A 25,801-nucleotide genomic window follows, 5' to 3' on the forward strand; every position below is an offset into this window, starting at 1 on the left:
CGTCACACAAACCCAGCTCGGGTATCATCCCCGACAGAAGAAACCACTTTAACACTCAATTCCTAATCCCTTTGCTATGACTTCGCAAGCGGAAGAGAGAGAGAAACTCAAACGTAAACGTTACAAGTCCCTTCCCTTCCCAGATGAGCTAACTAACAAAGAGAACATTGAAAGAGGAGTTGACAGAATAAAGCATGAAGGAAGGAGGGACAATCATAAAGTGGGATGATGAGACTGATTTGTCCCCAGCTGAGCCCCCCTCCCCGCTTGCCTGCCCACGTTCTTATGAAATATAAATGAGGACTGGAGCGTTCCACACAGCAGGTGAGCGTCTCTTCCATGTTACTCAGTAGACCACGGAGGAACTGATATCTGATATACATATCGTACTATTGAAAAACATTTTGTAATGAAAGCGCAAACAAACATAAACAATGGACAAATTCAGGTAGTCCCTCGCCTCCCTCGCCATTTCGGACCGTTTGCTTCGGTTTGTTTCCTAATGAATAGGACCCTGAACTGGCTGTAAGCACTGGTCCTGACAAGCTTAGATGCAGAAGCCAACTTCAACAGTTATTCGCAACAGTTTGATGCTATAGGCCTGTAGTGCCATACACTCACATTGTAGGCCTTTGTAAGATGGTTTTGTCGATTGCAGGGGGACATAGAATTTCTTCTAATTTCAGGGAGTCATTCATTTGATTGAACCTATGACTTGTATGAAAATGAGAAGGACATTTGTTGCATAATTTATAGCTAAGGGGTTCCATTATAATTAATGCCTCTCCGTTTTCCATTTTGAACCGGAAGTAGGAAACAAACTCCCGTGTACTCCCTTTCTCAACATTAGGTATGTATGTGTGACACCTGACAACACCTATTACTAAGCTAGGATTGCCAATTAGTGACCAACAAGCAATTTGCTTTTGTCCTAGTTGAAGCTGCTAGCCTATATCTCCCAGTCAATCCCAGGTAAATTGCTTTACTTTAACACAATGTTACTATTGCAGAGACCATGTTTTACAATCCACCATTGATTGCAAGACTGTGCAGTGAATTGTATGGTTTTGTGTGCTCCATTCACGCACAGACACACAGTACAACAGTCTCTGTGTTCACCCCCATCATTGCACACACATTATGGACACACACACACACATTAAAACTGAAAGGCCCTCGCTGTCCTTTGTGCCTGAAGGGGTCTGCTGCGTATCTCACAGGCACCAGACACCCCTACAACCCCAACACACACACCTCCCCCACACGGCCCACCGCGTATCTCTCCGCTTCCCATCCATCCCTGTGATTGACATATCAAAAAGGAATGAGCTGGGCGTGCTGACTGGGGCAACACGTCCAAGCACTGACCTCAGCGGGGGGGGACAAATGATCATGTGTACACAGTCAAAGACACAAACAGGGTTAAGTGGGGTCTTGTTTGTGTGGTAAAACAAACTTAAACCCTTGCGATTCTCTCGTTGTTATGTGTGGTAGACCCTCAGCAGCTGCAGAAGGCAGCTCAGCGTTTAACCTATACTACAAATGTCGTTTGTGGAGTTAGTCAGTTAACTTTGGTCAAGTCTGAGTTTAACTTGGGATAACCGGTACCACGAAAGTGGCTCACCTTGAGCCAGGTACATTTCTATGGCAACCAATCTTTCAGAACTAATCCTTCAGGAATGCTAACTGAAGCTGGCTAGTCCCCAAGTCCCCACAAGGATATTAAAACAAGAACTTCTCCCACGACACCCAAGTGGCACAGCGGTCTAAGGCACTGCTTTGCAGTGCTAGAGGTGTCACTACAGACCCTGGTTTGATCCCGGGCTGTTTCACAGTCGGCCGTGATCGGGAGTCCCATAGGGCGGTGCACAATTGGCCCAGCATCGTCCGTCCGGGTTCGGGGAGGGTTTGGCCATCATTGTAAAATAAGAATTTGTTCTTAAATGACTTGACTAGTTAAATTAAGGTTTTAAAAAATTGCTATAGGTTTAGAATTAGGGCTAGGGGTTCAGTTTGGGGTTAGGAGTTCAGGTTAAGGTTTAGGGAAAATGGGATTTTGAATGGAAATCAATTTCAGGTCCCCACAAGGATAGTAAAACATATGCTGTGTGTGTGTGTGACCAGGTTCAATATGCACCTGTTAGCCTGTCAACACTGATAGCCTGTCAACACTGTTAGCCTGTCAACACTGTTAGCCTGTCAACACTGATAGCCTGTCAACACTGATAGCCTGTCAACACTGATAGCCTGTCAACACTGATAGCCTGTCAACACTGTTAGCATGTCAACACTGTTAGCCTGTCAACACTGTTAGCCTGTCAACACTGTTAGCCTGTCAACACTGTTAGCCACCGTTCTGCACTTCAGACAGACACTTAAATGAAAGTCCTCTAAGTTAGACACACTAGCAAGGGACTCTAATCATAGGAAAATTACATGCCTCTGTCAAACGGTCCATTTTAGAGTGCATGGATGGAGTTGTCCTTGAAAAATGGCAGACATCAACAGTACCATGCTCCAAACACATCTAGGGCCTCATTTTGAAAAGCTTAATTGGTGTCCTTGGTGGTGTTCGAGGCATTAGCCTCGAAGTCTTCGAGTGCTTGGAATTGTTGAACTCGAGAAGTAGCATCCTGCCATTTTCACCTGCTATTTAAACATCTCATCTCCATCTTTTGAGCCAGCGGGTTTACTGTGTTACAAAAAGTATGCAAGGCTACGTGTGGAACGCAAAATAGCAGGCTTGGTTTAAATGCCATTGTAACTCTAGATGGCTTGGCATTGCCTACTGTTTGCAGCGACAACTTCTCGCTTCCTCCCTCTCTCTTCTTCTACTCTGTGTTTTCACTTTTGTTAGCTACCACTCTCCATACCCTCTTCTCTATTTCATCTTCAGTGTTATGTTTGCTCAAATAGTTACACAGACAGAACTTTGAGGAGAAAGGAGTTTATTCTTTAATGGCTTAGAAAGTGTGCTGAACAAACAATGTTAAGGGACACGAGAGAGCGAGACAGCGAGAGAGAGCCTGCGCTCGGAGCAGGGGAACAACTAGTCCTATATACCAACAGCAGGGCTTTTCTCAGCGCAGGGCAGGGGCAATGAAAACAAACGCCTCATGCAATCCCAAGGAGGCCAACATTTGTGTCGAGCGAAAAAATACTTTCCCTATTACGGCAGTAGGGTGTTAAAGCGGAAATCAGCAGTTGAAACAATAAAGTACACCCCGCGCCTGTTTTGGTAAAAAGCTGAAGAAATTTTCAAGTTATAAGGTCACATGCACAAGTACAGTGAAATGCCTTTCTTGCAGCTCTAACCCCAACAACGCAGTAATCAATAACAATGTAATACAAAAGTAACGTAAAACAAACACACAATATATATAAATAAGAACACAACAGTAAGTAAGCATACTATATACAGGGTCATTTCCAGTACCATAGTTACAATGTGCAGGAATACTGGAAAGATAGTGGTAGATATGTTTTGGGGTAAGGTGACTAGGCATCAGGATATATAAGAGTAGCAGCAGCGTATATGATGATTGTATGTGAGTGTGTAAAGTCAGTATAAATGTATGTGCATATTATTTGTGTGAGCAAATGGAGTGTTTGTGTGTGTGCTGGAGTATCAGTGTACATAGTGTGTAGGGCACTGGGTGTGCATAGAGACAGTGCAACAATAAGAATAAAACACAAAGGTCAACTCAGATAGTCCATGTAACCATTGTGTTAGCTAATTAGCAGTTTTATGGTACAGGGATAGAAGCTGTTCAGGAGCCTGTTGCTGTCAGACTTGATGCATTGGTCCCGTATGCCGTTCGGAAGCAAAGAAAACAGTCTATGGCTCGAGTGGTTGGAGACTAACGATTTTTCTGGCCTTCCTTCCACACCGCCTGATAGAGGTTCTGGACGGCAGGGACCTCAGCCCCAGTGATGTACTGGACTGTCCGCACCCCCCTCTGTAGCGCCATCCGATCGAGGGCGGTGTTATTGCCATATCAAGCAGTGATACAGCCAATCAATATGTTCACAATGGTACAGCTGTAGAACCTTCAACCTCCCGAGGGGGAAGAGGCACTGTCGCACCTTCTTCATGACGGTGTGCGTGTGTGGACCATTTTAAATTCTTAGTCACTTGGACACAGAGGAACTTGAAGCTATCGACCTGCTCCACTGCAGCCCTGTCAATGTAGATTGGGGCGTGCTCGACCCCCCCATTTCCTGTAGTCCACGATCAGCTCCTTGGTCTTACTGACGTTGAGGAAGAGGTTGTTGTTCCGAGGAGGGGGGGGGCAAAGCATATACCCCGTGGGGCCCTGTGTTAAGGGTCAGCATGGGAGTTGATGTTGTCTACCCTCACACCATCTGGGGTCGACAAGTCAGGAAGTCCAGGATCCAGTTGCAGAGGGACGTGTTCAGTCCCAGGGTCTTAAGCTTGGAAGGGACAATGGTGTTGAACACTGAGCTGTAGTCAATGAACAGCATTCTCACATAGGTGTTCCTCGTATATAGCGGGTGAAGGCAGTGTGGAGTCAAATTGAGATTGTGTTTTCTGCTGGGGCTGTATGCAAATTGGAGTGGGTCCAGGGTGTCTGGGATGATTGAGTTGATGGGTGACATAACCAGCCTCTCAAAGCACTTCATGATTACAGATGTGAGAGCTACAGGGCGGTAGTCATTGTGGCATGAAGCCTTAGAGTTTTAATGAACAGGATTGATGGTGGTCATCTTCAAACATGTGGCAGTTACAGACTGGGATGAGGAGACGTCAAAAAGTACAATAAATATACCTGCCAGCTGTTCTGCGCATGCTCTGAGAACGTTGTTTTGTCAAAGCGTGCATAAAATGCATTGTGTTCGTCTGGTACAGAGGCATCGTTGGGCAGATCACGGCTGGGTCTTCCTTTGTAATCCATAATGAACTGTAGCCCCTGCCACATGCGGTGGGTGTCGGAGCCTGTGTAATATGGGTAACTCTCGTTTGAGCTTCTGCTTGAAAACAGGAAGCAGGAGTACGGAGTTATGATCTGACGAATGGCGGACGAGGGATGGCCTTGTATGCTTGCTTGTGGGTAAAATACCAGTGGTCTATGACGAGAGTCCCGTTGGTAGGAAATCCGTGATCGGAAGTCATCCATCTTATTATTATCATCATCAACAGGTGGCCGGTTCTCCCTTCGCCTTAATCTCGCCAGGATCTACCCTCTCTTGAGTCTAACATCGCTGTTTCCTCTTGGGTAGCCAGGAAATTGGTCCGGAATTACAGAAAGAGCCCAGGGCAGACGAGTCGAAGTTGAAGCCATAATTGAGGTAAGTATGTGCCGATCTGATGTTCAAAATGTTTTGTCGGTTGGAAGAAATGATAGCAGATACATTTTGAGAAAATAAAACTACATAACGGCAGCCATCCAGTACCACGGCATCTTTAACCACTCAAATTCATAGACAGAGCTATGATGATTAGTGTTTTAACCAGGCTATAGTGTTTGTTGACATTTACTAAAACAAGCTTGTATTTTGGTGTATGACAGTTGAACTAAGCTCATGAGGCATTTATAAGTTATATTGAAGAATCAAATGGGTACATATCATTCATTTTTAAGTCCAAAAATGGATGGAGTAACTGCAGATCGACCCCTTAAGAGTTTGGACTGCTTCTGAACAGAGACAGGGTGAGTGTTGGGTGGTGATACGCACACACTCAAGCTGTCATGCACATAGTACGCGCACAAACACAATGTTGTGCACACACGGAAAGGGAAGGCTGTACAAATGCATGTGCACACACAATCACACACACACACACACACACACACACAAATGAATTCATTACCGGTGGCGCTCAATGACAGTTCAATGAACCGGGAGTGACAGAGCCACCAGTCTATTGTTCAGCTGGGATCCCTGCTGCTGAGCCACACGTACACACACATTTGTGCCTCTCCGTAAAAAAAGAAAAAGTTTGTAATTCCAACTCCCAGCCAGTGCATATGCCTCTGCTATTGCACTGTCTGGCGGTGAAATACTGTCTTGCACATAGACATAAATCCACCACAGTGACAGAAGATTCCATTCACGGTGGCCTTGCTCCAGAGAGAATGTGTGTGTATATATATATATAAATAATACACACATGTGCGCGCGAACAGCTATTGCTGCCTTCTAGCTATCTAGTACAGTCAAGGTGCCAGTCTCCTAACACAGAGAAAATGGAAAATTGAAAAGAAGAACAAGAGGCGATAAAGAGGAAGAGCGGTGCTCCCATTCAGTACTCACAGCAAAAGAGTCCTGTTGCCACTGCTTTCGCCGTCCAGCCTTTCGTTTGGCTTCCCCTCACGCTGCCTCTCAGGGGTTCAACGTAGAAAGAGAGCCCCCTACTTAACACACACCCTGAAGCCGTCCTCCCCTTAAGCCTGCAGAATCCATCTCTCACCACCCCGTCCCACCAGCCTCTGTTCCCCTCGCGTCTGATACAAATCCACTCTGCAGGACACAGATGTCAGCCCCGTCTCCTTACGAGCTCACACACACACACACTCTCTCTCGGTTTGTGTGTGTGGAGTGCAACTCCTCCCAGAGAGAGCGAGAAGAGGGCGGCAGCGATAGCACCGGCAGCAGTAGAGCACTTGTTTGTTGGGTATTGGAAGATTCCACGTCGAGACCTTGTGTGGTTTTCATCCATTCCGTTTTGTTCTCCACATCTCTCAACCTTGTGATGCTCTCTGGGATCCTTTCTCTCCCACTTTCTCACTCTCCCCCTCTTTGTCCTACTTCATGTCTTAGTTAGCTCTGGTTCAACAGGGCATAAATTACACTCAATTTCACAAGCAGAAGAAGAAGCTGATGAAAAAGTGCTTTTCTTTCCTGCACTGCACACCCGCTCTGTCCGTCTCTCCATCACATGCTTTCGCTCTCTCCTCTTTCCCTCACTCGCCCCCTCCTTTCATTGGTACAGTCCCCAGGACAAAGCGAGAGGGCTGGAGGGAGCCAAAAGAAACAGAGGGGAGGGGTGTGTAGAGGAGGTGGGAAAGGGGTTGCCTTTGCAGGAGAGCAGTTATTTTCTCCAGCACGTGGCCTCACTGTATTTCTTTCCTTTCTAGAATTAGGCAATCTCCACACTTGAGCATCAATGTCTATTTACATTTCGCAACAATTTTCAGCTCAGTTTTACTTTCAATGAATGTAATTTTACAGAATAGTCTACTGCTATAAATTATGGTTATGGTGACATTGTTGCACATAGAGGCCAATAAGCATAATTCCATTGACCCCAGCTGAGGCTTTTGTCTTGTACTCATCTAAAACAAGGATTTATAGTGGCTTCATTTGCGCCTTGACACATCGATTACCAGGGGTTGTAGCTATAGAACTAAAATAATTCCTTCAAAAAGGATACACCAGCCAAAAATGCCAAGGTATGAGGGGATATGTCCATTCTATAAATTATATTTCTATGGTTGCAGCCATAGACATGCACGAAGATAAACTAAAATAAATGATCTATGGTTGCAACAGAAGCAGGGATGACATTGTGAGTGCCATCCCATCTGATGGCCATTAGAAGTAGTTTTCCGTGAGGACAGTCAAGTCATAGACTGCGTCCCAAAATACATCTTATTCCCTACATAGTGCACTACTTTTGACCAGGGCACATGGAGCTCTGATAAAAAAAATTTTTAAATGGTGCACTAAGTAGGGAATACGGAGCCATTTGGGATGTAGCCTGAGAGAAGGGGGAGGGAGAGGGGAGCAGACCGCCACATGGTCATAACATCAGGACGAGCCAAGTGCACTGGCCCGCTGGATCTGCCCCAATGAGCAATTCCTCCCGTGTCTGCTTTACTGCTAAAACACATTGAGACTTGACTGGGAAAGTGCTTGTGTGTACTGTGTGCTAGGCTACATATTTGCAGATTTTGTCAGGGGAGATCTGGCTGTACAATGCATGCGGAAAGTATTCAGACCCCTTCACTTTTTTCACATTTTGTTACGTTACAGCATTATTCTTCCCCCCCCCCATCAATCTACACACGATACCCCATAAGTATTCAGACCCTTTACTCAGTACTTTGTTGAAGCACCTTTGGCAGTGATTATAGCCTCAAGTATTCTAAGCTATGACGCTACAAGCTTGGCACACCTGTATTTGAGGAGTTTCTCCCATTCTTCTCGGCAGATCTCAAGTTCTGTCAGATTGGATGGGGAGTGTCGCTGGACAGCTATTTTCAGGTCTCTCCAGAGATGTTTGAACGATTGGGTTCAAGTCCGGGCTCTGGCTGGACCACTCAAGGACATTCAGAGACATGTCCCAAAGCCACTCCTGTGCTGCCTTGGCTGTGTGCTCAGGGTCATTGTCCTGTTTGAAGGAAGGTGAACCTTCGCCCCATCCTGAGGTCCTGAGCGCTCTGGAGCAGGTTTTCATCAAGGATCTCTGTACTTTGCTTCATTCATCTATCCCTCAATTCTGACTAGTCTTCTAATCCCTGCCGCTGAAAAACATCCGCACAGCATGATGCTGCCACCACGCTCCACCATAGGGATGGTGCTGCGCTTTCTCCAGACGTGACGCTTGGCATTCAGGCCCAAGAGTTCAGTCTTGGTTTCATCAGTCCAGAGAATCGTGTTTCTCGTGGTCAGACTCTTTTGGTGCCTTTTGGCAAAAACCAAGCGGGCTGTCATGTGCCTTTTACTGAGTAGTGGCTTCCGTCTGGCCACTCCAACATAAAAGCCTGATTTGGTGGAGTGCTGCAGAGATTGTTGTCCTTCTGGAAGTTTGTCCCATCTCCACAGAGGAGATCTGTCAGAGTGACCATCGTGTTCTTGGTCACCTCCCTGACCAAGGCACTTGTCCCCCAATTGCTCAGTTTGGCCGGCCGGGTGGCAAGCTCTAGGAAGAGTCTTGGTGGTTCCAAACTTCTTCCATTAAGAATGATGGAGGCCACTTGCTTTTTGCTCTGACATGCACTGTCAACTGTGGGACCTTAAATAGACAGGCGTGTGCCTTTCCAAATCATGTCCAATCAATTGAATTGACCATAGGTGAACTACAATCAAGTTGTCGAAACATCTCAATTTCGAGTTTCATAGCAAAGGGTCTGAATACTTATGTAAATAAGGTATGCTTTTTATTTATAAAGAAAAAAAATGTTTTCACTTTGTCATTATGGGGTATTGTGTGTAGAAAAACATTTAATATAATCGACTTTAGAAACTGGTTGTAACATAAAATATGGAAAAAGTCCAGGGGTCTGAATACTTCCCAAATGCACTGTATGCCTGCCGATGTTAGAGAAATATCTAATAGCTTGGTAGTTGGGGTGGACTCTGTCAGAATGTTACATTTCAGGTTTACTACATGAAAACCACCTAAATCCTATCTTAAAAATCACCAGAGCACATGATTGAAGCCATTAAACAGTGTTCTTTTGGACACAAGTTGAGGAAAATACAAGTTCAAAATAAGCTTGTGCAGTATACAGATTGTCATACCGACCGTGTGCCATACTGGGATATTCAGTAATACCGAACTGAACCTAAAGGGTGCTATTTTCAATCTCCACTGAGGCTTAGAATGCTAACGAGCATATGGCAAATATTTTATAGTCTCTAACCTAAACTACAGTGCCTTGCAAAAGTATTCGTCCCCCTTGAAGTTTGCGACCTTTTGCCACATTTCAGGCTTCAAACAAAGATATAAAACTGTATTTTTTTGTGAAGAATCAACAACAAGTGGGACACAATCATGAAGTGGAACGACATTTATTGGATATTTCAAACTTTTTTAACAAATCAAAAACTGAAAAATTGGGCGTGCAAAATTATTCAGCCCCTTTACTTTCAGTGCAGCAAACTCTCTCCAGAAGTTCAGTGAGGATCTCTGAATGATCCAATGGTGACCTAAATGACTAATGATGATAAATACAATCCACCTGTGTGTAATCAAGTCTCCGTATAAATGCACCTGCACTGTGATAGTCTCAGAGGTCCGTTAAAAGCGCAGAGAGCATCATGAAGAACAAGGAACACACCAGGCAGGTCCGAGATACTGTTGTGAAGAAGTTTAAAGCCGAATTTGGATACAAAAAGATTTCCCAAGCTTTAAACATCCCAATGAGCACTGTGCAAGCGATAATATTGAAATGGAAGGAGTATCAGACCACTGCAAATCTACCAAGACCTGGCCGTCCCTCTAAACTTTCAGCTCATACAAGGAGAAGACTGATCAGAGATGCAGCCAAGAGGCCCATGATCACTCTGGATGAACTGCAGAGATCTACAGCTGAGGTGGGAGACTCTGTCAATAGGACAACAATCAGGCGTATATTGCACAAATCTTGCCTTTATGGAAGAGTGGCAAGAAGAAAGCCATTTCTTAAAGATATCCATAAAAAGTGTTGTTTAAAGTTTGCCACAAGCCACCTGGGAGACACACCAAACATGTGGAAGAAGGTGCTCTGGTCAGATGAAACCAAAATTGAACTTTTTGGCAACAATGCAAAATGTTATGTTTGGCGTAAAAGCAACACAGCTCATCACCATGAACACACCATCCCCACTGTCAAACATGGTGGTGGCAGCATCATGGTTTGGGCCTGCTTTTCTTCAGCAGGGACAGGGAAGATGGTTAAAATTGATGGGAAGATGGATGGAGCCAAATACAGGACCATTCTGGAAGAAAACATGATGGAGTCTGCAAAAGACCTGAGACTGGGACGGAGATTTGTGTTCCAACAAGACAATGATCCAAAACATAAAGCAAAATCTACAATGGAATGGTTCAAAAATAAACATATCCAGGTGTTAGAATGGCCAAGTCAAAGTCCAGACCTGAATCCAATCGAGAATCTATGGAAAGAACTGAAAACTGCTGTTCACAAATGCTCTCCATCCAACCTCACTGAGCTCGAGCTGTTTTGCAAGGAGGAATGGGAAAAAATTTCAGTCTCTCGATGTGCAAAACTGATAGCGACTTGCAGCTGTAATCGCAGCAAAAGGTGGCGCTACAAAGTATTAACTTAAGGGGGCTGAATAATTTTGCACGCCCAATTTTTCAGTTTTTGATTTGTTAAAAAAGTCAGAAATATCCAATAAATGTCGTTCCACTTCATGATTGTGTCCCACTTGTTGTTGATTCTTCACAAAAAAATACAGTTTTATATCTTTATGTTTGAAGCCTGAAATGTGGCAAAAGGTCGCAAAGTTCAAGGGGGCCGAATACTTTTGCAAGGCACTGTATTTGCAAGACAAATCCCAGCTCATAAAGTTATATAAGTAACTCAAAGATGTTACTCACAGTTTTCTGTACACACAAAAATATTATACAGCAAGGCTCTTGATCCAGGAGGGGATTCTATGCTTTTATCAAGCGGAGCTTGATTTTCTAAGAACCTAACCACGTAACTCGATAGCTAAGTAGCTACTAATTTAGCAAACCAAAATGCACAACTGCAAAGCATTTAACTGTCTAAATAAAATGTGCTATCTTAATAGTTAATATATATAGTTTGAAAACATTAAGTTGTTAATTCCATTTTGAAACTAAATCACCTTGGCACAACAGTGATTTACTCACAAAACTCTGGCTTTGTTGTTGGGTGCTTGTAAACAAACACCATATGACTGGGGACTTCTAGGCTTCGTAATGAAAAATTATGCGACAAGTGAAATGAAGAACACTGTCTTCTTTGTCTCTTAACTTATTGCACAATTTGACTGCATGTATTTACTTAAAAAGTAGCTAAAAATCTAGAAATGTATATAAAAAATGAAAAACCATCTCGTGGCTATTTCCAAATACCTCTGTATCCAGTATACTGCCCAAGCCTAGTTAGTAATTTTGGGGGTAAACACAGAACAAATTGTTAGTAGGCCATAAGTGTTTTTTGTGTGAGTGTGTGTGTGGGGGGGGGCATCAGCCCAAAATTGGGTTGTTAACATTTAACCAGTTATCCACTGAAAATACATTTGACCGGTCATGCTTATCAGTCAATAGGTCATTTGCATAGTTTTATAATACTTAATTGGTGTGTGTGTGTATTTTCGTTAGTCGTAATGCATTTTATTTATCACATGCGCACAGCATACACAGCATGGTTGGAGGAGCGGAATAGCCTACCACCAGTCAGACAGAGTGAAAGCAGCTCCTCAAAAAGCCTGTAGGCTACTGGAGTGAACCCTGCTTTTGTAAGCCCAGTCATTGATAACAATTCTAAATGCAATCGCGTGTTAAAAACTTGTGGCAATGATCAAAAATTAGATATTTTGTATTTCTCAATCTCAACGCGTAAAGCGCACCTCCCATTCGCTATTCCGCTGCATGGGCTACAGCCTGCCTCCCGTTGACTACCAGCGCGTCACCCACCACTTTGCAATGTGAGCTTGAGGCAGTATAACTTTTGGAAACCTGAATGTTTTACTTCGCTTCAAATAATGAGGCATGTCTTAACTTGCTTCAAAGTAGCCTTGCCAAAATCCATCTATTGAAACGTGGATGGAATTATTTTACAAAGACTTTCTCGTACCATTAACCAGCATTTCTCTGCTGTTCTACTGGTTTTCACAACTTTCATTTTTTTTGTCCAGAAGCCAAAGACACAATCCTAGTCATACAAGCAACACATCATAGTATTTGCTATTAGATTAGGTGTGCTCTTTCTAAATTTCGAACAGATTTTCATCTCTGTCGCATATGGAACTGCTCGCATTATGTGTGCTGTTGAGAACGATGTTTCCCGCAAATTGCATTTTGGCAAAAGTTTGAAAATTAGGTTTTGTTAGAATGAGGTTTCATTAGAGGATTTGCATGTTCAATAGGCATGTTCAATAGGTTATAGCCCTTTGACTGTAAATCGATTGGCGTTTAACGAAACATGTCCGGTCCTTGTAGGCGTGCATAGTATCGGAGAGGAATAAACTAAGCGAGAGGTTTCACTCCTGTCAAAATAAGTCGAATGCATTTCTATGGGCTTATACTGGGACCCAAACTTGTCTCCTGCCTTCCCGCCTTGGGACGACTCCCCTTGTTACGGCGGAAACATAACAGATATGATAGTAGTTTCTGTTGGTCACGTCATTTTACTGTTCGGGAAAAATGTACATTTGTTTACCAGTTAAATGAGGGTCAGTTAGTCGGCAGCAAAATTGACCGAAATGTACATCCCTACCCAAAATATTTGTTTAGATTTGGGGATTTTAGTTTTGGGTCCAAAAATACAAAAATAACGAGGAATTCACCTACCAATGTGTTTAATTTAAATCGGTTCCATATTCCCACGAATTAAAAAAATGGAGACGTGATTGTGTCTCAATGTAATCAAGGTACGAAATAGTTTTTTTCAAATATAATCTCTTTTTGTGATCAATTTGCAGTGTACAAATTATTATAATTAGCCTATGCCCGTAGTACTACTGAAAATCTCACACACTGGGACATACATAGCCCGTAGTACTACTGAAAATCTCACACACAGGGACACACATAGCCCATAGTACTACTGAAAATCTCACACACATGGACATACATAGCCCATAGTACTACTGAAAATCTCACACACATGGACATACATAGCCCATAGTACTACTGAAAATCTCACACACATGGACACACATAGCCTATAGTACTACTGAAAATCTCACACACAGGGACACACATAGCCCATAGTACTACTGAAAATCTCACACACTGGGACGGACATACATACATAGCCCGTAGTACTACTGAAAATCTCACACACTGGGACATACATAGCCCGTAGTACTACTGAAAATCTCACACACTGGGACATACATAGCCCTTAGTACTACTGAAAATCTCACACACTGGGACACACATAGCCCATAGTACTACTGAAAATCTCACACACATGGACATACATAGCCCGTAGTACTACTGAAAATCTCACACACATGGACACACATAGCCCATAGTACTACTGAAAATCTCACACACAGGGACACACAGCCCATAGTACTACTGAAAATCTCACACACTGGGACGGACATACATAGCCCGTAGTACTACTGAAAATCTCACACACAGGGACATACATAGCCCGTAGTACTACTGAAAATCTCACACACTGGGTCATACATAGCCCTTAGTACTACTGAAAATATCACACACTGGGACATACATAGCCCGTAGTACTACTGAAAACCCCCACAGAGCTGGAAAGAGTCCACATGGGGGGAAATCTTGGAATCAAGCAGAGGAAAAAACTTGGATGACCAAATCTCATTGCTGACCTCTCCTCTGTCATCAGACATAATCCACTACGGTTTTCATTTCAGTTGTTTAATGTTTCAAAAGGCCAAACGGATGAGGTTGGTAATGATTTATAGCCTATGTTAAGTCATCCTCAGCCAATAGTTTTCCATTTGTCAATAATCCAAATTGTGTCTACAACAGTCACAACATTGGCAAAAATCCCAAACTGGCATATAGTCAACTTTGTCAACAATCCAAACTTGGTCAATAGTCCCCACCATATGTCCCTCTGACATCAATTAGTCAGATGTCACTTAAGTTGGGTGGCATGTCAGGGACTCCTAGATCTGAATTTCTCATCAGCCACAACAGGCAGCTATAAATATAATCGTATCATAAGCCAAAGGCGACCTAGTTCGTTCAACTTTTTCATGGCAGGTTTGTATGATTCACCAACGTAACCATCTATATGTCTCAAATTAAGAATTTGACATGTATGCCATAGTAAGCCTAGATATAGGTCAGGGATCAATGGGATTTTAGTCTTTCTCAAAAACACACTGTACCAAGTACGAACAGAAACTGATGCCATGATTGCACTGCAACAAATGCAGGAGTTTCAAATAATTCTGCTACAGGGAAGAAGTACAGCATAAGCAAATTATATTTTTCTTGTTTGTTAAAGAGAAGTGGGGGACTGCGGAGGTAGATGTGTTTGGATTGGCCCTCCCACACAGACACTTCAAACACTGGCATTTTTATCAGGCTGCAGAGGTTTTCAAGTGCTGTTCGCCTGTGGGGCAACACCGCAGTGCTTCAAAACAAACAGAGAAACATTGACAGATGTATTCATTATGACCAACTGGGAAGGACGCTACTGTAGTTTACTGACGCTAGTTAGAACTGAAGTTTTCTTTTGACTGGATTTAAAACACTGGATGAGATTAAGGATCGGGGGCATTGTGCCAAAATGCAAATCCCCTTATGAAACAAAGACTGATAACAGTTGATTTACCGTACACAGTACTACTGTACACAGACACTAGAGCTGTCTCTGCTGTTGTGACATCACTGAGAGTAGCTTACATGACAGGGCAGGCGGTCAGGCAGGCAAGCACTCACTGGGGCTAAAAATGTACTTGCATCTCTTGTCAATATGGTGCCATGGCCCTGTAATTCAGGGAACTCTTCAGCAACATGCTGCTATGCTGACTTTATTGCACAGACCCATTTCTAGTGTTTCCAAGTAGTCACACAGTGCAACGCCAACTACATCATCATGTTGTTGGTCGAACAACACAAACTGCTAAACTTAAACTGTGTTTTCATTTCTAGTGTAGCTTTTGCGATAATTCAATCTCTCTCTGGAGCTCAGCCAGACTACTTTTGAAATGTACAGAACGTTAGACATTTGATAGTCAGGATAATACAAGAAACAATAAAGCTAGTTCCATGAACCAAAACAAGCCTTTTCTTCCTTACAAGAGGCAGAAAAAAAGAGGCAAAAGTGTAATTCAGGGAGTCTTCAGCTGTAAAGTCATTGTTGGAGCACTCCCATAATGAACCCTTTCACCCCCAAAGCCAACTCAGCAGTTTGGATTTCCCACGTTCCAGGCTTTCACTGCCGGAGGCCCCCTAGGCAGAGCAGAGGGAAAGGTAGAGTTCTGATGGAAAGAAAATTGAAGACGAAAGGGGTGGTACGTTAGCTTAAGACTAGAAGCAATGCTAAGGTACATGTACTGTGCAGTGTGGGGAAGGTAGTAGGTTGGGAATTGCCAGTGACAATATATAGAATCGTGAGAATTGCAATTCATATAGTAATTCTCACGATTCTATATATTGCGATTCAATACTGAGATTTTGCGATTCCATTGTCCAAACATATTTATATATATATGCTACAGAGGGACAAAAAAGAGCCATGAGAAAGCATGTTTTGAACAGTCATGGAAATAAGTGCTGAAAACAAATTGGCTCACCTTTTAAAAAGACGATAGAAAACAAGCTATGAAGGAAAAATACTGCCGTTTGTGCAGGTACAGCCAACTAGTGCAACATTTTTTATCAAAAATAATATCCCCATAGGTACAGAGCCTTCAAAAAGTATTCATACCCCTTCACTTATTCCACATTTTGTGGTGTTACAGCCCAAATTCAAAATGGATAAAATAGATAGATTTTCTCTCCCATCTACACACAATATCCCTTAAAAACATGTTTTGTTTTTGCTGTGCAAATTTATTGAACATGAAATAGTCATATCATATTTACATAAGTATTCACACCCCTGAATCAATACTTTGTAAAAGCACCTTTGGCAGTGTTTACAGCTGGGTAAGTCTCTAAGAGCCTTCCACACCTGGATTGTGCAATGTTTGCCCATTATCCTTTTCAAAATTCTTCAAGCTCTGTCAAATTGGTTGTTGATCATTGCTAGACAACCATTTTCAGGTCTTGCCAAAGATTTAAGTTAAAACTTTAACTCGGCCACTCAGGAACATTCACTGTCGGCAAATGCAGTCTGGAATCTTCTGGCATCACAGCACAACATCGCTCTAATCACAGTCAGAAAACCGTTGAAGAAACTTGAGTGGACTTATGGAAAGGCCCTGTAAGACATATATATAGATATTTATTTAACTAGGCAAGTCAGTTAAGAACAAATTCTTATTTACAATGTCGGCCTACACTGGCAAAACTCAGATGACGCTGGGCCAATTGTGCACTGACCTATGGGACTCCCAATCACAGCCGGATGTGATACAGCCTGATTTCGAACCAGGGACTGCAGTGATGCCTCTTGCACAGAGACGCAGTGCCTTAGACCTCTGCGCCACTCGGGAGCCAAGACCAATATATAGATTTATTTTTTGTCCAACCCTTTGTACACTGATCTCCACAGATGGTTGTCGGCATGGTTGTATGCTCTGCAAAAACATTCACATTTTTAGTACACAATTATCAAATTTATTGCACAGTATGCCTACACATTGATAGGCTATACAAATACCTTTACTTTTGGTGATCCTCTCAGCTCCGGCTCATTTTCAAGTCCTATGGTGGTTACAGTCCTAACCCTGGAATGGGTAAGCACCATAGAAAGAAGCTGGCCTGATGAAAACTGTCTGTAAGCCGGAATAGGGTCTGCTTGGACCAAAACACACTGCCGCCTGGGTTTGCATTGCAAATGAGGGCATAAACTGGGTCAAGACGCCAGCAGGTTAAATAGACCTTTATGGAGTAATATAAAAGATTAGATAAAAATAAATATATGAAAGACTTACAACACCTACGGTAGGCCTACAGTATATCTAAACATGTTTGTTTAATCTCTACATGTAGGTCTCTGGATTTAAACCTGATCAAACTTGATTGGCATCAGCTGAAAACATTCATCCGTAACTCTGCCAAGCCTACAGTACAAGCAAAGATGAACTGGTGAAGGTCATCCAGGCGTTTTGGCTTGAGAAATTGACGATACAATTCCCCTTTTACCCTCCTTCTTGGCAAGAGTCTTTCTTCCTGCTAATAGCCCATAACGGGTGGATCAATGGTTTCTTTTGTGTCCCAAATATTGAACTAGTGTATTAATTACAGTAATTTACCATTCTCATTCTCAGACTGGAACCATTTTCAAATAACCGAAAGTGAGTGGTTGTAATCTCAATAAAGGGAAAAAGGCCATTCTTGAACATGGGGTGAGACAATAGGCCCTTTTTATTTTGTCTGGCTTGCCATTCTAAATAAAACAGAATATTTTTTGCTCATATAATTTAAAACAGGTCGCTCTCTTTGCAAAAACAAAGTGTTGGAGAAGAAAGTAAAAGTGCATTATGTGCTATGTAAGAAAGCTAAGGTTAACGTTCCTTGCTCAGAACATGAGAACATATGAAAGCTGGTGGTTCCTTTTAACATGAGTCTTCAATATTCCCAGGTAAGAAGTTTTAGGTTGTAGTTATTATAGGAATTATAGGACTATTTCCCTCTATACCATTTGTATTTCATTAACCTTTGACTATTGATGTCCTTATAGGCACTTTAGTATTGCCAGTGTAACAGTATAGCTTCCATCCCTCTCCTCGCTCCTCCCTGGGCTCGAACCAGCAACACAACAACAACAGCCACCTTCGAAGCAGTGTTACCCATGCAGAGCAATGGTGGGGTGGTGATGAAGGATGACCGCGTTACAGCCGTGCGTAATTGGCCGACTCCGACCACGGTGAAAGAAGTGCAGCGGTTTTTAGGGTTTGCCAATTACTACCGATGGTTTATCCGGGGTTTTGGTCAGGTGGCTGCTCCCATCACCTCACTGCTGAAGGGAGGACCGGTGCGCTTGCGTTGGTCAGCAGAGGCGGGCAGAGCTTTCAGTCATTTGAAAGAGCTGTTCACCAATGCGCCCGTGTTGGCGCATCCGGACCCCTCTTTAGCGTCCATAGTGGAGGTGGATGCGTCCGAGGCTTGGGTCAGAGCCATTTTGTCCCAACGCTCGGGTGTGCCTATGACGTGGGGGACCGGGAGTTGTTAGCTGTAGTCAAGGCTCTGAAGGTATGGAGACATTGGCTTGAGGGGGCTAAACACCCTTTTCTCATCTGGACTGACCATCGTAATCTCAAGTATATCCGGGCAGCGAGGAGACTAAATCCACGTCAGGCTAGATGGGCCATGTTTTTTTTACCAGGTTTCGGTTTACCATCTCATACCGGCCAGGCTCCCAAAACACCAAAGCAGACGCGCTGTCCCGTCTCTATGATACCGAGGAGCGGTCCGTTGAGCCAACTCCCATCATTCCACCATCATGTCTCGTGGCACCGGTGGTATGGGAGGTGGACGCGGAGATAGAGGAGGCCTCACGGTTAGAGCCGCTCCCCCTAACTGTCCAGTGGGGACTCAGTACGTGCCGAGGGGGGTCCGGGACAAGCTGATCCGGTGGGCTCATACTCTCCCCTCCTCGGGTCATCCTGGCATCGAGAGGACAGTGCGGAGTCTGAGAGGGAGATACTGGTGGCCCACGCTGGCTAAAGACGTGAGATTTTATGTCTCCTCCTGCTCAGTGTGTGCTCAGAGCAAGGCTCCTCGGCACATGCCTAGAAGGAAGTTACAACCCCTCCCCGTTCCACAACGGCCGTGGACACACTTATCGGTGGACTTTCTTACCGACCTTCCCCCGTCCCAGGGAAGTACTACGATCCTGGTCATTGTGGATCGGTTTTCTAAGTCCTGTCGTCTCATCCCGTTGCCCGGTCTCCCTATGGCCCTGCAGACTGCGGAGGCCTTGTTTACCCATGTCTTGCGGCACTATGGGGTGCCTGAGGACATCGTTTCTGATCGGGGTCCCCAATTCACGTCCAGAGTGTGGAGGGCGTTTATGGAGAGACTGGGGGTCTCGGTCAGCTTAACCTCAGGTTTTCACCCCGAGAATAATGGGCAGGTGAAGCGCGTAAACCAGGATGAGGGCAGGTTTCTGCGGTCCTATTGCCGGGACCGGCCTGGTGAGTGGGCACGGTATGTTCCCTGGGCTGAACTCGCTCAGAACTCTCTACTCCTCAACTAACTTGTCCCCTTTTGAGTGTGTGTTAGGTTACCAGCCGGTCCTGGCCCCATGGCATCAGAGCCAGACCAAGGCTCCTGCGGTGGAGGAATGGGTACAGCGCTCCAAGGACACCTGGAAAGCCGTTCAGGACTCACTAAGGTTAGAGGGAGAATGGCAGAAGAGGAGCGCTGACTAGCACCGCAGTGAGGCCCCCGTGTTTGCAACGGGGGACAGGGTCTGGCTCTCGACCCGAAACCTGCCCCTCCGCCTGCCCTGTCGGAAGCTGGGGCCGCAGTGTGTGGGGCCGTTCAAAGTCCTGAGGAGAATAAACGAGGTGTGTTACAGGTTACAACTTCCTAGGTATTACCGTATTAACCCCTCGTTTCATGTGTCTCTCCTCAGGCCGGTGGTGGCTGGTCCCCTGCAAGAAGGTGAGGTGTCTGAGGTCCCTCCGCCCCCCCTGGACATCGAGGGGTCCCCAGCGTACACAGTTAGGGGCATTCTGGATTCGAGACGCCGGGTGGGGGGCCTACAGTACCTCGTGGACTGGGAGGGGTACGGTCCGGAGGAGAGATGCTGGGTTCCGGTGGGGGACATTTTGGACCCTTCTCTCCTGAGAGATTTCCACCGCCTCCACCCGGCACCTCGGCCTCCGGGTCGTCCTCGAGGCCGGTGGCAACGCGCTGCAGGGGCCGCGCGTCAGGGGGGGGGGGGGTACTGTCACGACTTCCGCCGAAGTTGGCTCCCCTGCCTGTTCGGGCGGTCGTCGTCACCGTCCTACTAGCCACTACTGATCCCTTTTTCGTTTGTCTGTTGGTTTTGTCTTATTAGTTTCACCTGTGTATTTTCGTTTAATTAGCGTCCTTATATATAGTAGGTTGTCCCGCCCTGGTTTTGTGCAGGATTGTTTTTTGTATTCCTGTTATATGGTGGTTTTCGTGTGTTTTATTCTCCGGACTATTTAGGTCCTGTGTTTGGGCTGGATATTTTATTCACCCTGTGTGTTGGCGTGACCGTCGTTTGTGCGCCGGAGAATAATTACTGATAATTACTGAAACCTGCTCTCTGCGCCTGATTCCACCCACCTTAGTAATTCGTGACACCGTCATTGAAAATAAGAGTGTGTTCTTAACTGACTTGCCAAGTTAAATATTAATAAAGTGTAAGGTGTAAAAAATAAATAATAATAATAATAAATCAAAACGCAAATCGGCGCCCAAAAATACAGATTTCTGATTGTTATGAGAACTTGAAATCGGCCCTAATTAAATCAGCCATTCCGATTAATCGGTCGACCTCTAGTTGGTACTTATTTATTTTGATCCAAAGACATGAATGAGTGAGTCACTCGGCTTTATGTTGGTGCCGAGGCTATATGAATGCCCCATCAACTTGATCATTTAGCAGACATCACTTGCTGCTTATATTCAGTCAAAACATATATTTTAAGAATATCATGGAATATAATTTTATATTCTAAAACATTTTAGTTTCTCTTAATAAAAACCTTAGTATAATATCAGTTTTAGTAAGTAATATGCTACAGTCCAGTTACAGCTTCTGCTGACCAAGTAGAAACAAAAAAGTAGTGTCTTTTTTTCAGGTGTGAGTGCAGGACATAATACCAATAATTACACTATTGTTCTAAATTCAATTACCTTCACCCTCATCATTCAGTTAATTGACATTCAATTTTGAAGTTGTGCACAATTTTTCAGTTTCTTTTTGGTTCATATCGCCCATTCATGTAGAGACACGTTTAGCACCTTGGGACCCAAAACATAAATCAGTGCTCAAACTTTGTTTTACGTCATGAGGTGGACAGTCAAAACATTTCTTTATTAAAGACTATCAGAATGAATGTTGGTACTTATTTATTTTGATCCAAAGCCATGAATGAGTGAGTCACTCAGCTTTATGGCAATCAACCAAAAACACAGCTTCTACCGTGGTATTCCATTTCCAGCGAGACTATTCAAGCCATCGACTCACTAATGGTTGAAGATGATGAGCGATCGGCTAAAGGCAATCTGGAATCTGTGTGCTGCAAAACCAGTTTGGATTGAAGTATAACTTTTCTATGACTGACAACTTTAGTGAGAGGGCTATTGCTTTAATATTTAATAAATGTTTACCCTCCAAATTCATAATCAGATGAACCGCAAAATGTCGCCTAAAGCGATTTAATTCATGAACGAAAAAAAAAAATCAATAAGTGTCAGCCTTTAAATGCTTTATTATCCAAATGTTTAAAGTGCGTGTGGGCGACAGAGAGAATGCATTTGACTGAAAGGGCTTTCAGGAGGAACAAGACAAAACGTTTTTGGCTATCACAGCCATTAAACTGTTTTAAAGTCACTACTGGCCTTATATTGAAATCCCTGAGCAATTTCCTTCCTCTCTGGCAACTGAGTTAAGAAGGACACCTGTATCTTGTAGTGACTGGGTGAATTGATACACTATCCAAAGTGTAATTATAACTTCACCATGCTCAAAGGGATATTCAATGTCTGCTTTTTGATTTTATACCCATCTACCAATAGATGCCCTTCTTCGGAGGCATTGGAAAACTTCCCTGGTCTTTGTGGTTGAATCTGTGTTTGAAATGCAATGCTCAACTGAGGGATCTTACAGATAATTGTATGTGTGGGGTTCAGAGGTAGTCATTAAAAAAATCATGTTAAACACTATTACTGCACACAGAGTTAGTCCATGCAATTTATGTGACTTGTTAAGCAGATTTTAACCACAACTTATTTTGGCTTGCCATAACAAAGGAGTTGAATAGTTATTGACTCGAGATATTTCAGCTTTTCAATTTTTAGAAATTTGTTTTGAAAATCAATTCCACTTTGATATTTTGGGGTATTGTGTGTAGGCCAAATTGAATCCATTTAAAATTCAATCAAGGGGTGTGAATACATTCTGAAGGCTCAGTAACTATTGATTTTTTACCATCGCTAGATGGTAGCCTCCATTAGATTAAGTTGAGCAGTGATGCTAAGTGCACTGTAGAGTAGGGGAGAGTTTAGCATGGACACAGCAGCCGTGCTGAAATTTTAAAAAAAGTGTGTGAACATCCCAGGCTGTAAATCATGTAGCTCGGGCCTCCCTCTGCTGCCAATGCAATTCCAGCTTACATTCCTGGATTTCTTTCTCATACACACAGAAATGAGCGCACACACACACACAGACAGACAGAGGCAGACACACAGAGAGCTGGGCTAGAGCAAAAGCCTGCACACCCAATAGTTCTCCGGGAGAAGAGTGTGATTAAAACTAGATGAGTCTTAGTGAAATGGAAGTAAACTGGGAATGGGGTGTCGAAGCAGAGGCTCATACTGTACATCAGAGGGAAAGGGACGATGCTGAAGTCTCATAACAGACAATAGGAAACGCTTCACACACTATCCCATTTGTCCCACAGCTACAACGGAGAGGTATTTGGTATTGGAAAGCCCTTTGTCTCATGCTGATAATGGGGGTGATGCAAACTAATACGTCATGCACTGACAAGAGACCGAATAGGTGACCATGTGATCGGGGATCTATTGGTGGGTGACATCATCTCTGATCTCATCTTCAAGCCTTACTTAATCCCTTGTCACGGTCCTCAGCCTTTCTTACAGGGAAATACGCAGGCTAGATCGTGACTGCAATCAATGGAGTGAAAGTCCTATGACATTTTCTGTGCAGTGTGTGTTGCTATACAATTATTGGCCAGTTTATTAGGTACACACCCATTTAATGAAAATGGATCACTCCTACAGTAAGTGTGTCACGTGGCTGTGGCTTGTTATATAAAGCAGGCATAGAGGCATTCAGTTACTGTTCGATTGAACGTTAGAATGGGGAAAAACTAGTGACCGAGCGTGGTATGATTGTGGGTGCCAGGCACGCCAGATCCAGTATCTCAGAAATGGCTGCTCTCCTGGGCTTTACACGCACGACAGTGTCTAGGGTTAACCGAGAATGGTGTCACAAACCAAAAACATCCAGTCAGCGGCAGTCTTGTGGGCGAAACCAGCTCGTTGATGAGAGAGGTCGCAGGAGAATGGCAAGAATTGTACACGCTAACAGGGGGGCCACAAACAGACAAATAACGCCGCAGTACAACAGTGGTGTGCAGAACGGCATCTCGGGACGCACAACTCATCGGCCCCTGTCATGGATGGGCTATTGCAGCAGGCGACCACACCGTGTTCCACTCCCATCAGCTAAAAACAAGAAGAAGCAAACTCCAGTATACACGCGATCACCAACACTGGACAATTGAGGAGTGGAAAACCATTGCCTGGCACATGACAGCGAGTTAAGTTTACTTGACTGTCCCGTGCAGACCCCAGACCCCAACCAAAGTGACCCCAACCAAATCTTTATAAATATAAATAGAACAGGCTGAAACCGCCGCCCAATCTGCAGCAAAAGCCTGATGCCATCGCGTCAGCATGGCCCAACATGCCTGTGGAACGTTTCCCACACCTTGTAGAATGTCCCAAATAATTCAGGCTGTTCTGGAGGAAAATGGGAGTCCGACCCAGTACTAGATGTACCTAATAAAGTGGCCGGCGAGTGTATATGGGGCTACCTCTGCTTTGTCTGAGTGAGGGAGTGGGTGGAGTGAGCATATTGTGTTATGGGTGTATTATGGTCTGGTGGGGACAAATGCCTTCAGTTCAAAGACCAGTTCCTTCTCATGAGAAGCTAAACCAGCCGAGGCACCACACTTCACACCCGTCGTCACAGCATATTTATTTACCGGCCAGGAATGGTACACAAATCTGGACACTCGCATATAGGCTCATACACACACAAAACAGATAAAGACTTGCAGGAACACACAAAGACACAAACACACCCAGGTTAAACATGGCAAATGATGTATCAACCAAACGGGAAGAAAGACACAGATGCAAAGACGTATTACGACACACACATTCCATTCTAAGGTGCTCAACCGCATACACTTATGCCGTTATGGGGGGGGGGGGGGGGCAAACTCTGCCTCGGGGCTGTCAAACAGATTGATGATCATAGCTGGAGTCTAAGGCTTTTACAAACCCCCTGAGTCCTGAACGCTCCGGGACAGTTCTCACACAGCACATCTTCATACCAAACAACCAACCAACCAACCAACCAAATACTGCACAACTTAACCTCAAAAACATCCAGCAATTTCCTGGTGGAGACAGGTCAGCATTTTCCCACCTCTATTCAGAGGAGAGTCTGTGTGTGGGGTGTATGTAGAAAGGGCAAGTAAGGGCAATATCTATCCCTCTTCATAACCTTCTCCCTCTCTTTTTCACCCTCTCTTCAGACAACCATGGTTTATGGGTCTCGCTCTGTCCTCCCCCCTCCCGTCTGCTTTTTCTCTTCTCTTGTTTTCTCATCCACCACCGCTGCAGGGAAAGGATAGCCTTAAATCTCCTGTCCTTTCTGAGCGGTCGGTCAGCTATTTATTCATAGGAAGTGGGGGATGTTAATGTATCGATCGGCACAATCTGGTCCACACAGCAGCCTCTGTAGGAAATAGCTGCTGCCCCGCTCCTTCATGTTTCTGCTCTGATTTATGAATTAATAGAAGGAAATATTTGGTTTAATCCCAGCCCCTAAGAGTTCAACCCACCTAATTGTATCGAATGCATATACGTGTTTAAATACATACGGACCTTTTGCTCATGTGGTAGAATAAATCGTACTCTTGGAGTCTAGACCACACTCTTACAAAACCAATGGGCCTATTTGCTCATTTGCCCGGGTGCTCTCACTATTCAACAGCAGAGTCCCATTGCCACTGATTTGGAGCAAGAGAAAAGAGAGAGGACCTAACTACCTCATAGTGAGGGGAAACAGAGGTGTGTGTGTGTATGTCTAGAGTCTGGACCAGCCGGGAACAGACGGACTGTGATTCCAGCTAGAGACCGCTGAGCCGCGAAGGAGTGAGACGAAGAAGATTGATGGCTAATATCAGATTGATTAAACTAAATGCGCATCAGATAGACCTCTTCAATAAATCACATAGTAGCAGACGGACTGCATGCCAAATGGCACCATATTCCCTACAT

General features: G+C 44.2%; 1 protein-coding gene across 1 annotated transcript in view; it reads right to left on the reverse strand.

Moving 5' to 3' along the window:
• The window catches only part of LOC135548718 (rho GTPase-activating protein 32-like), a 226,397-nt gene that overhangs the window by 65,359 nt on the left and 135,237 nt on the right, over positions 1-25,801 (reverse strand).

This window comes from Oncorhynchus masou, chromosome 11 (genome assembly GCF_036934945.1).
Source record: "Oncorhynchus masou masou isolate Uvic2021 chromosome 11, UVic_Omas_1.1, whole genome shotgun sequence".
Classification (NCBI taxonomy): domain Eukaryota; kingdom Metazoa; phylum Chordata; class Actinopteri; order Salmoniformes; family Salmonidae; genus Oncorhynchus; species Oncorhynchus masou.